At 35.2% G+C, this 10,335-nt stretch overlaps 1 pseudogene; it reads right to left on the reverse strand.

Annotated features, from left to right (window-relative positions):
• Positions 1-6,990: 6,990 nt before the first annotated feature.
• LOC122043842 lies at positions 6,991-9,109 on the reverse strand (annotated as a pseudogene).
• Positions 9,110-10,335: the final 1,226 nt, after the last annotated feature.

The following is a 10,335-nucleotide window of genomic DNA, read 5'->3' on the forward strand; positions in this document are numbered from 1 at the left end:
GAACAACCACCACCGCCTAGACAAAGCCTTTTAAGGAAAGTTAATATTTAATTTCCTTAAATAACTTTAGGTTAACCAAAAAGAACAATCGAAGCACAAGTTCGAAAAGAAAACAAAAGAACACAACATCGAAAACTAATTCGAAACCTAGAATCACATGCCTCTTGTATTTGGTATTTTTACAAAGAAATAAAACTAGTATGATGCGGGAAACAATTACTAGTTATACCTTTCTTTGTGAACTTTTAATGACCTCTTGATCTTCTACCGTATTCCTCTTCTAACCTCGGACATTGTGTGGGCAATGATCCTCTGAGATGAGAACCACCAAGGCACCTTCTTCTTCCTTCCTTCAAGTTTTGGCCAAGCAAAAACTTCCAAAGGATGAAGAACTTTTTCCACCAACCAAGCTCCAAGGGATGCAAGAAACAAACCTCCTTTCTCTCCTTTTCTCCAAGCTAGATCCGGCCACTTCTATGTCTCCAAGAGGTGATGAAGTCTCGACCACAAGAAGGAGAAAAGAGAAGGGGAAGGGAAACCTCTAGGGGCCGGCCACACGTAGGAAGAAAAGAGAGGAAGAAAAAGAATAGAGTCGTTCACCATTAAGGCATCTCTACCCCCTCTTTTATAATCCTTGGTCTTGGAAAATAAGGAAATTTTAATAAAAACTTCCTTAATTCTTTTGTCATGAAAAAGAAAAAATTAATTAATTAAAAATCAATTTTCTTGGCCGGCCACTTTCTCCCCAAAACAAGGAAAGTTTTAATTAAAACAAGAATTAAAACTTCCTAATTTGTTTCCGGAAATTTATAAAAATTTCTTCAATAATTTTTATCCCTTCATGATTGGTTAATAAAAAGGAAATTTTATAAATTAAAATCTTTCTTTTAAACATGTGGATAATTTCCAAAAAGGAAAGTTATCTCTAAAAATTAAAATCTCCTTTCAATCTACAAATAAGGAAAGATACTAAATCTTTTCTTAATCTTTTGTAGAAACTAATAAAAGAGAATTTTTAATTTTTAAACTTTCTTTTAAATCATGAACATGATTAAAAGGAAAGTTTTTACCAAAATTAAAATCAACCTTTTAATCTACAAATAAGGAAAGAGATTTAGCTCTTCTCTTAATCTTTTGTAGAATCTTATAAAAGGAAAGATTTAAATTTTTAAACTCTCTTTTAAATCATGTTATCCACATAAGAAAAAATTTTTAAATTAAAATTTCTTTTTATTTTAATAGGGCCGGCCACCTAAGCTTGAGTTCAAGATAGGGCCGGCCACACGAATTCACCCATGAACCAAGCCATGGCCGGCCCTAGCTTGGTCTCCAAGCTAGCTTGGCCGACCCCTATAGGATGGGTAAGAAGGTGGGTATAGGTGGGTATAGTACTCTATAATTAAGAGGCTACGATAGGGACCGAGAGGAGAAATTGGTTTTGGTCTCCCAATAAAATTAAGCATCCCATGTTCGCCCAGAGCACACAACTTAATTTTATCAATAATAATTCATTCAACTAGAGAACTATTATTGAACTACCGCACCAATCCCAAATTACATTTTGGGCTCCTTCTTATTATGAGTGTGTTAGCCTCCCTGTGTTTAAGATGTCAAACGCCCAATAATTAAGTGAGTTACTGACAACTCATTTAATTAATATCTTAGTCCAAGAGTAGTACCACTCAACCTTATCGTCATGTCGGACTAAGTCCACCTGCAGGGTTTAACATGACAATCCTTATGAGCTCCTCTTGGGGACATTCTCAACTTAGATTACTAGGACACAGTTTCCTTCTATAATCAACAACACACACTATAAGTGATATCATTTCTCAACTTATCGGGCTTATTGATTTATCGAACTAAATCTTACCCATTGATAAATTAAAGAAATAAATATCAAATATATATGCTTATTATTATATTAGGATTAAGAGCACACACTTCCATAATAATTGAGGTCTTTGTTCCTTTATAAAGTCAGTATAAAAGAAACGACCTCTAATGGTCCTACTCAATACACTCTAAGTGTACTAGTGTAATTATATAGTTAAGATAAACTAATACCTAATTACACTACGACCTTCCAATGGTTTGTTCCTTTCTATCTTAATCGTGAGCTACTGTTTATAATTTATAAGGTACTGATAACATGATCCTCTGTGTGTGACACCACACACCATGTTATCTACAATATAAATTAATTGAACAACTACATAAATGTAGACATTTGACCAATGTGATTCTTATTTCTAGATAAATGTTTATACCAAAAATTAGGCTTTTAGTATACATTCTAACAGTGATCAATTGAGCTAGAGCCCAATCCATCAGTTGATCAATTAAGAGAGCTGATCGATCGGTAACCATTCTCACAAGCATAGAAAGGTTTCCAATCGATCAACTAATTGATTGGGCTACTCCCAATTGGGCTGGGTTTTCTCACGAGATCGTGAGGTAGCCAAAATCGATTGGTAAATCAATTCCGGGTCTTTTGCGAGAGCACAGAGGTACTTTGAATTGATTGGTTGATCGATTGAAGCCTCCTCAATTAATTGGTCAATTGATTGGGATATGACCGTTGAGCAGGTTGCGAGCTTTGGACGACTGCGATCGCTAGGATCTGACGTGACAATCGATTAGGAGCAGACCCAATTGATTTGGAGCCCTAAAAGCGTAGATATAAAGGTGACAGCGAGTTCAAACGCAATAGTTCTTTTTGGACTTACTTCTCTCCACTTCTTCTCTGATTCTCATCGTCGGTTCTTGAAGTTTCTTGGAACAAAGTGCTGCTGCATGTCCAAGTATCAAGAGGCGTTTCCAAACAATAAGAGTGAAAGCTAGGGTTTCATTATTATAAATCTTGTAAAATTTCATTTGTATTTGTTTCTCTTATATTGATCTTGTTGTATTGAGAGTTTGTACGAGACTTCTTCGCCTCCGGAGTATTTCCAAGAAGAAGTATATTCATAGCGGATGTGTAAGAGAGGGGCATATCCTTGGATTAGTTACCTCATTTGAAGTAGATGCCAAGTAAATTCTACTTATTAGCATTGGAGGAGCTTGGTTTTGTATTTTCCACTGCAGCAACTCATTATCGAAGCGAGCAAGCTATTCACCCCTAGCCCTGAAGTGTCCCAACAAAATGTGCTACCAAGGGACTAATGAAAGAAAGATTTGTAAATATGGACGGAAACAACTTACTGGGAAGAGAAGAAAACTCGAAGATGAAGGAGATGAAGAAATGACGAGTGAAGAATCAACAAGTTTATACAAGAATGCTCTTATCTAACTTAATATAGTTTGACTCATTTAATAGGGATCGTTGGATTCTTGTGGTCATAAGGGCAGGATAGATCTTCCATCGTAGAATCAATCACATGGGACAAGTAAAAACTCAAAAGTAATCATTACTTGTTAAACATACATAGTCTTCCCTGCTACAAGTCCTATCACATTAATATGATGCAAGCTCAGAGGCTCATTGATAAATTATGGGATCAAGAATCAGGGTAGATGACACGGTGACATGCTTAAAATGAATGATTGCATTTAAAGATATGATGACCGAGGCATGCTAGCATTTAATGCATAATCACTTTATAATATGTAATGGACCTTTCGCATGACTTAAGCAGATGAGGCAGATGAGATCATTCTGATTACACAACAATCCAGTCAATCTGATTCTCGCCTCCTTTGATTAGACTTGAATGAGAGACTTGTGATTCGGAGAATGATCAGTAGGTGCCACGTGGATAAGAGAAGATGGGTGAAAACTGCTGAGATGGTTCCAACAAAGGAAAGTTTAGCGCCCTCCGACTTTCAGCCTTTTGGCTTCTTGGGCCTCCCGGCTCCTTAGTCTCCCGACTCCTTAGTCCCCCGACTCCTTAACCTCCTGATTCATTAGCATCCCCACTATTAGGTCTCTCGGCTCCTTAGCCTCCCAACTCTCGACTCTTGGGTTACTGCCCTTTGGCTTCCTGGCCTCTTGGCAACACAAGACGTAGGACTATTTCAGGAAAAGAATAAATCGTCGCGCCAGTCTCGGATTATTTAGGAAAAAGATAATTATCACACAAATCTCAGACTATTTCAGAAAAAGCAACAACGTGAACAAATCTTGCAATATTTAAGGAATTAAATAATTACAACATGAAAAAAATAGAAGAAAAAAGTGTCGGATCTCCTTATAAAAAGTAATCATTTATGGTATCCAGGTACATATGCACATCTATGTACATCAAAATCCTAATATTCATTTTCTTCATCTTGACTGTCATTATAACCCTCTTCTTCTTATTTATCTTCAGCTAGACTTCCCACCCGATCATCATCCTCGTTATTACTCAACAATTGGCAATTAAGTTGGCAACATAACAAACTCATTGATGATTCATCGTCGATGTTCACGAGCAAGATCAACCGATATGTTAGAAGTCCATGATACAATATATAGTTACATTATCCACTACTGAGTTAGAGTATATGATAATAACAAAAACTTTCAAGGAAGCGTTGTGACTTACATGGTTAGTTAAAGAATTGGGTATTTAATAAGGTAGAGTCAATTTATATTGTGATAATTAAGGTATCATCTATTTATTTATTTTTATATATATATATATATATATATATATATATATATATATAGAGAGAGAGAGAGAGAGAGAGAGAGAGAGAGATTTTTCATCAAATAAATGGCACTTAATTATCACAATATAAATTGACTCTACCTTATTAAATACCCATATATATAAAATATGCTAGAACCAAGTAGATAGAAGTCCATGATACAATATATAGTTACATTATCCACTACTGAGTTAGAGTATATGATAGTAACAAAAACTTTCAAGGAAGCGTTGTGACTTACATGGTTAGTTAAAGAATTGGGTATTTAATAAGGTAGAGTCAATTTATATTGTGATAATTAAGGTGTCATCTATTTGATGAAAAATTACGTGCGTGTATATATATATATATAGAGAGAGAGAGAAAGAGAGAGAGAGAGAGAGGAGAGAGAGAGAGATTTTTCATCAAATAAATGACACTTAATTATCACAATATAAATTGACTCTACCTTATTAAATACCCATATATATAAAATATGCGAGAACCAAGTAGATAGATATAAGATTATTAGTTGCAAAGGTCCACTGATAATATTACAAACGTGTTGACAAAATCAATTAGGATGTGTTTGGTTCAAGTTATCATATATAAACTTGGTTATGTGATTACCAGGTAATCACATAACCAAGGTTATGGGGAATAAAACATAACCAAATGTTGTTTGGTTCAATTTAGCTAATGCACCAAAAATTTATTTGTTTGAAGATTTTAATGAATAATCTAGTTTAATATTTTACTATATTACCCTCAATTACAAAACCAATTATACTTAACTTTACATTTTTTACTTTTTCTTTTTCTTTATTTATATATATATTTGTTTATTTTGTTTGTTTTTTTGATGTTTTTATTTTTTTAATTTTTTTTCTTTTTTATTTTTTATTTTTTAACGTTTTTTGTTTTTTTTTATTTTTTTTTGTTTTTTACATTTTTTTCCCATTTTTTTTGTTTTTTTTAGTTTTTACATTTTTCCTTTTTTTATATATTTTTATGTTTTTTAGTTATTTTTTTACTTTTTAATTTTTTTTAATTTTTTACGTTTTTTATTTTTTTAATGTTTTTTTTTTATTTTTTTTCTCAATTTTTTATGTTTTTCTATTTTTTTAATGTTTTCTATTTTTAAGTTTTTTTACAATTTTTAAAATTTTTTAATTTTTTATGTTTTTTTAAATTTTTTAAAATTTATTATTTTATATTTTTATGCTTCTCTTTTTTGTCACATTTTTCTTTTATCCTAGGATATTTTGGGTAAATAAAATTCGTTAACTTCGGAATAAAAAAAAATTCAGTTTTCTGAGATTTTTCGATTCCTGATTACATATCCCTTTTATTGACGTGTCGGACATAGAATATTATTCGAAAATCATCAATTATCTAAATTAAATAAGATTTTTATTGATAACTTTAAATTAATAATTAAAATTATTCAAAATAATTCCCAATCAAATGCACCCTATAATAAAGAACTTAGACTAATTTCTCTGGTTACCAGATATGAATCATGATGCATCTCAACTCAGCGCCTCAGGTGAAATTTGTCGGATGTGCATTTTTCTGTGAAGGGATGTATATTCATTAAAATAGAGATTGCGGAGTATGAGGTGGCAATAGCCACCGGCATGGCCATGGTGGGAAGTACGGCTAGGCCGTTTATGCAACTGTAGTCCACAAAACATGATCGTATTCCCTGACATAGTCAAGTCGTGGTTATTTGGAGACGCTGGTTAATTTGGGAATGCAAATAATATAAGAGTACTTCTATCTTAATAAATACATACAATGTAATCCTAATTATAGATTCTGGTGGATAAAACTTTTACCGTATATGGATTAGGCACGTTGGTTACGTCTAACCACTGCATTCTTTTACATCTTCTCTCGTGTTTCTCTTTAGATTTCTTCACGATGGTGGCCGGCTGCGATCACAATAGTAATGGCCAATGGCAGATGATGCAAAAACCTACTCCCAAAACGCACAACCTTAACGCATCCTTCAATTTCGTCGACCCTACTGCTCGACGACGTCCCCAAATTATAGGAAATGGTAAAAGAAAACTACCTCCACTCGGTTTCTAAAATAATTTGTATGTGAATCCGCATTTGAGATTGAAGCTGATCCAAAAATTTAAATATGGAGGAATGATTTTTATATGAAACAAAGGGCTCTATTTCCAACGATAGAATCCCATACTAAGATTTCAACGCCGACAAAGAGGCCGACAAAGAGGGGTGACCGCCTGTTGGATCCGCCCCTGGATTGAGTATGTGTGTACAATTTTCTCAATTGCATACAAATCATCTATCCCGACGACTTGAGACACGATGGCTACGAGTTTTATTCGAAAAATTCGGCGGCTAGTTCCAGCACCGCCGCACCCCGGCAGGCGGCGCCACCCGCCGGCTTCCTGCTCGAGCTCTGTAACAGAGCTCAGCGTTGTTCCGACAAGCAAACTGCTCCTCATCCTCGCATAGAACTCATCCGAGAACTCCAGCTCTCCTCTCAAATTGTTCCCGCTCAGGTAGAGCCCGTGGAGCTCAGTCAGATATTCAAGGCTCTTGGGCACTCTTCCGCTCAGATCGTTGTCGTTCAGCGCCACAAATCTCAACCTCCTCAGCTTCGCAATCGTTCTCGGGATTTCGCCGCGCAAGCTAGTGTTCGAGAGATCCAAGGCGATCAGATTCCTGAGATTCTCCAGTCCGAGCTCGGCGAGGTTTGCACGGAGGGGGTTGTCGGAGAGAAGCAGGTACTGCAGCGCGGCCATGCCGGCGACTCCCGCCACCCCGGAGAAGTTGTTGTTTCTCAGATTGAGCAGCGTCAGGCTCCCCTGCTTCGCAACTGGCAGCTGCCCGTTCAACTGGTTGCTGCTCAGGTCGAGCTTGAGGAGCGCATTCATGGAAAGGATCGACGGCGGCAGAGGACCCGACAAGGAGTTCCTGCTCAAGTCCAAAATCAGCAGCTCATTCCAGTCGTCGTAAGCCGGGATTTGACCGGGCAACTGGTTCCCGGTGAGAGAGAGCCGTCTGAGACGCACCAAGTTCCCCAGCTCCAGCGGCAGCTGCCCGGTTAATGAATTCTCCACCAGAACCAGCGACTGCAGGTTTGAGAGCAGGCCGAGACCGGGCGGGATTCCTCCTCTCAGGCCGGCGTTGGATCGGAACTCCAGCGTCTCTAAGCTTCCGGACAGCTTCTGCCAGTCCTGAGACAGAGGCGCCGCCGGCGACGGACTGATCAGTAAAGCACCTGAATAGGGACAAGCTTCTCAAACGCTTCAGCTCGAAAAGATGCGGACTCATCTCCGCTTCCGGCGAACACTCCAGGGAGTTGTCCAGCGCAGGGCCGACGTCGATGGCGGCGATGTGCCACCGGCCTCCAAATTGAGTATTTAAAAAACGAATCTTTTAACGGAATTAATAATTTAGAGGCAATTTTTTTTTATCCCAACTTAATTTACAGTTTAGATTAAAATTTGGACAATATGTTAAAATAAATAAATATTTTATTTTTAGCTCGACTTATATAGAGAATTTTTTATATCTATTTAATCTTAATAAAAAATTATTTTAATATGGTCAAAATCTATTTTGATATATTAAAATAATTTTGATAAATTTAAATATTTTTGACAAAGTTATAATTTTCTATTTTTTATTAAATTGATTTATTTTAAATAAAAAATGGTTAGGGCTTTGTTTTAATTTCTTACTTATAAAAAGCACCTTCTAAAAGTTTGGACAGCACCAATAGCTATAAGTTGTGTTTTAAATTTATTTGATAGGCAAATGAAAAAAAAATCCGTTAGCTTTTATTTTTAAAATTAATTGGGTGAAATTTGAATACGTGAATTATAAAAAAAGTAAGTTGCGCCCAACCTATCACTCTCTAAATCTTGATGTATCCATTTTAAAATATACGAGGCCACCTTGACAAACTGTTAAAATGACAACTCCATCTTTTCTGCTCCAATAAGGACAATCCAAATTAGGAATACGATACTGCAATTGTATTACGGCAAAATGACCATCTTCACTTGAGTATTCAATGACAAGTAATCGAGTCAGTCATTAGCTAAACGAGTTGAGTTCTATGGTATTTAAATTTGCAATTGTTTGATAAAGTAATCGAGTTAAACCGGGTTGAGTTTAAAATGAATCAAATCATTGAAGTAGTTGTTTAAGTTTGACTTAGTTTCTTTTTTACAATAGCTTGGTTCAATTTTATTTGATTATTTGAAAATTTTATATTTTTAAGCTTGCTTGATTAATTATTGAATTTGATAATATAAAGTCAAGACAGATAAGATGTGACCCAAAGGTAATCAGACTCAGCCAAGAAATGACTCAGGTTTAGTCAAACTTGCTCAGTACACTCATCCCAAGCAGTCGAGTTCGCCCAGAGACAAATATGCTATTACGACTTTACCTCAGCCTCAGTCATTGACCTCATCTCCGACTCGGCCACAGTCTTCAACCTCATCTCCGACTAGGCCATGGTCAGCAAGCTTGTCTCCAACTCGGCCTCAGTCACAGACCTCATCTCTAACTCGGCGCTGATCTTATCTTTGACTCTGCCTCAGTTACTCACTTCATTTATCCTCAAGGTCACTAAACATCGACCTCAAATTCTCCAGTCTCAGGCCCACATCTTATGCGGCTCACTTAAAAAGCATAGGGGAGGGGCATGTGGATAAGGAGACTCCATAATCGCTTCATTCATGGGACCATTTTGCCTATAAGATGTGGAAAACAAAAATGTCATGAAGCACGTGCATAACAGAAGCGCACATATCAGAACACATGATAAATGGATGCACACATCTCAAAGAAACATGCACATTTATAACTCTTTAAAAGATCATCTACTTCTCCTTACACACTTCTCCATACTCAAGAAAAATTCTAACTTGAGTATCGGAGTGGTCTGTCGGGATTCATCCTCAGTGTCATTCTAACTCTCTCTTGGAGTGCATTTTAAGTCTTTTTTATCCTCCTCGGCGACGATCTCCAAAGAGCATGCACGTCAACCCGTTCATTGTTCTGTGACTTGACCATCTACGGTATTTGATCAAAACAAACATGATTCTCTAATTTTATTCGTGAATATTATTCATGAACATCAATGAATTAAACATAATTGTGTTCAAGTTTGTTTATTTAATTTAATGAGTTGTTCAAATTTATTCATTTAATTATATTGATCTTGTATATATTGAATAAACATAAATAAACTTGAACTTTTGATTCATTTACGACTCTAACTAGTTTATGGTTATATTATTGCAATTGGCATTAGCATTACATTAACATTAGCATGGAGTTGGATATGGTTAAATTATCACACAAGACATCATTGATCCCTGCATGGCACTAAGTGATCAGGTCGTCTCAACCATTCTTGAAGCCTTAGGCAGAAAAATAAATTTAAGACCTTAATATTTTTTTACAATTAAAAAATATTATTAGAAATATTTAAACTAGATTGCATAACAATAACTTTATATATATATATATATATATATATATATATATATATATATATATATATATTATAATAATAAATACTTTTAATTAAATAAAATAAGTTAAATTTTGTTAATAAAATATTAAAAATACTAACTAATTTAGCAGTAATAAATTATTATAATACTATTAATATACATTATAATTACTATTTTAAAATAAAAATATCAATAAATTTTAATT

This window comes from Zingiber officinale, chromosome 2A (genome assembly GCF_018446385.1).
Source record: "Zingiber officinale cultivar Zhangliang chromosome 2A, Zo_v1.1, whole genome shotgun sequence".
Classification (NCBI taxonomy): domain Eukaryota; kingdom Viridiplantae; phylum Streptophyta; class Magnoliopsida; order Zingiberales; family Zingiberaceae; genus Zingiber; species Zingiber officinale.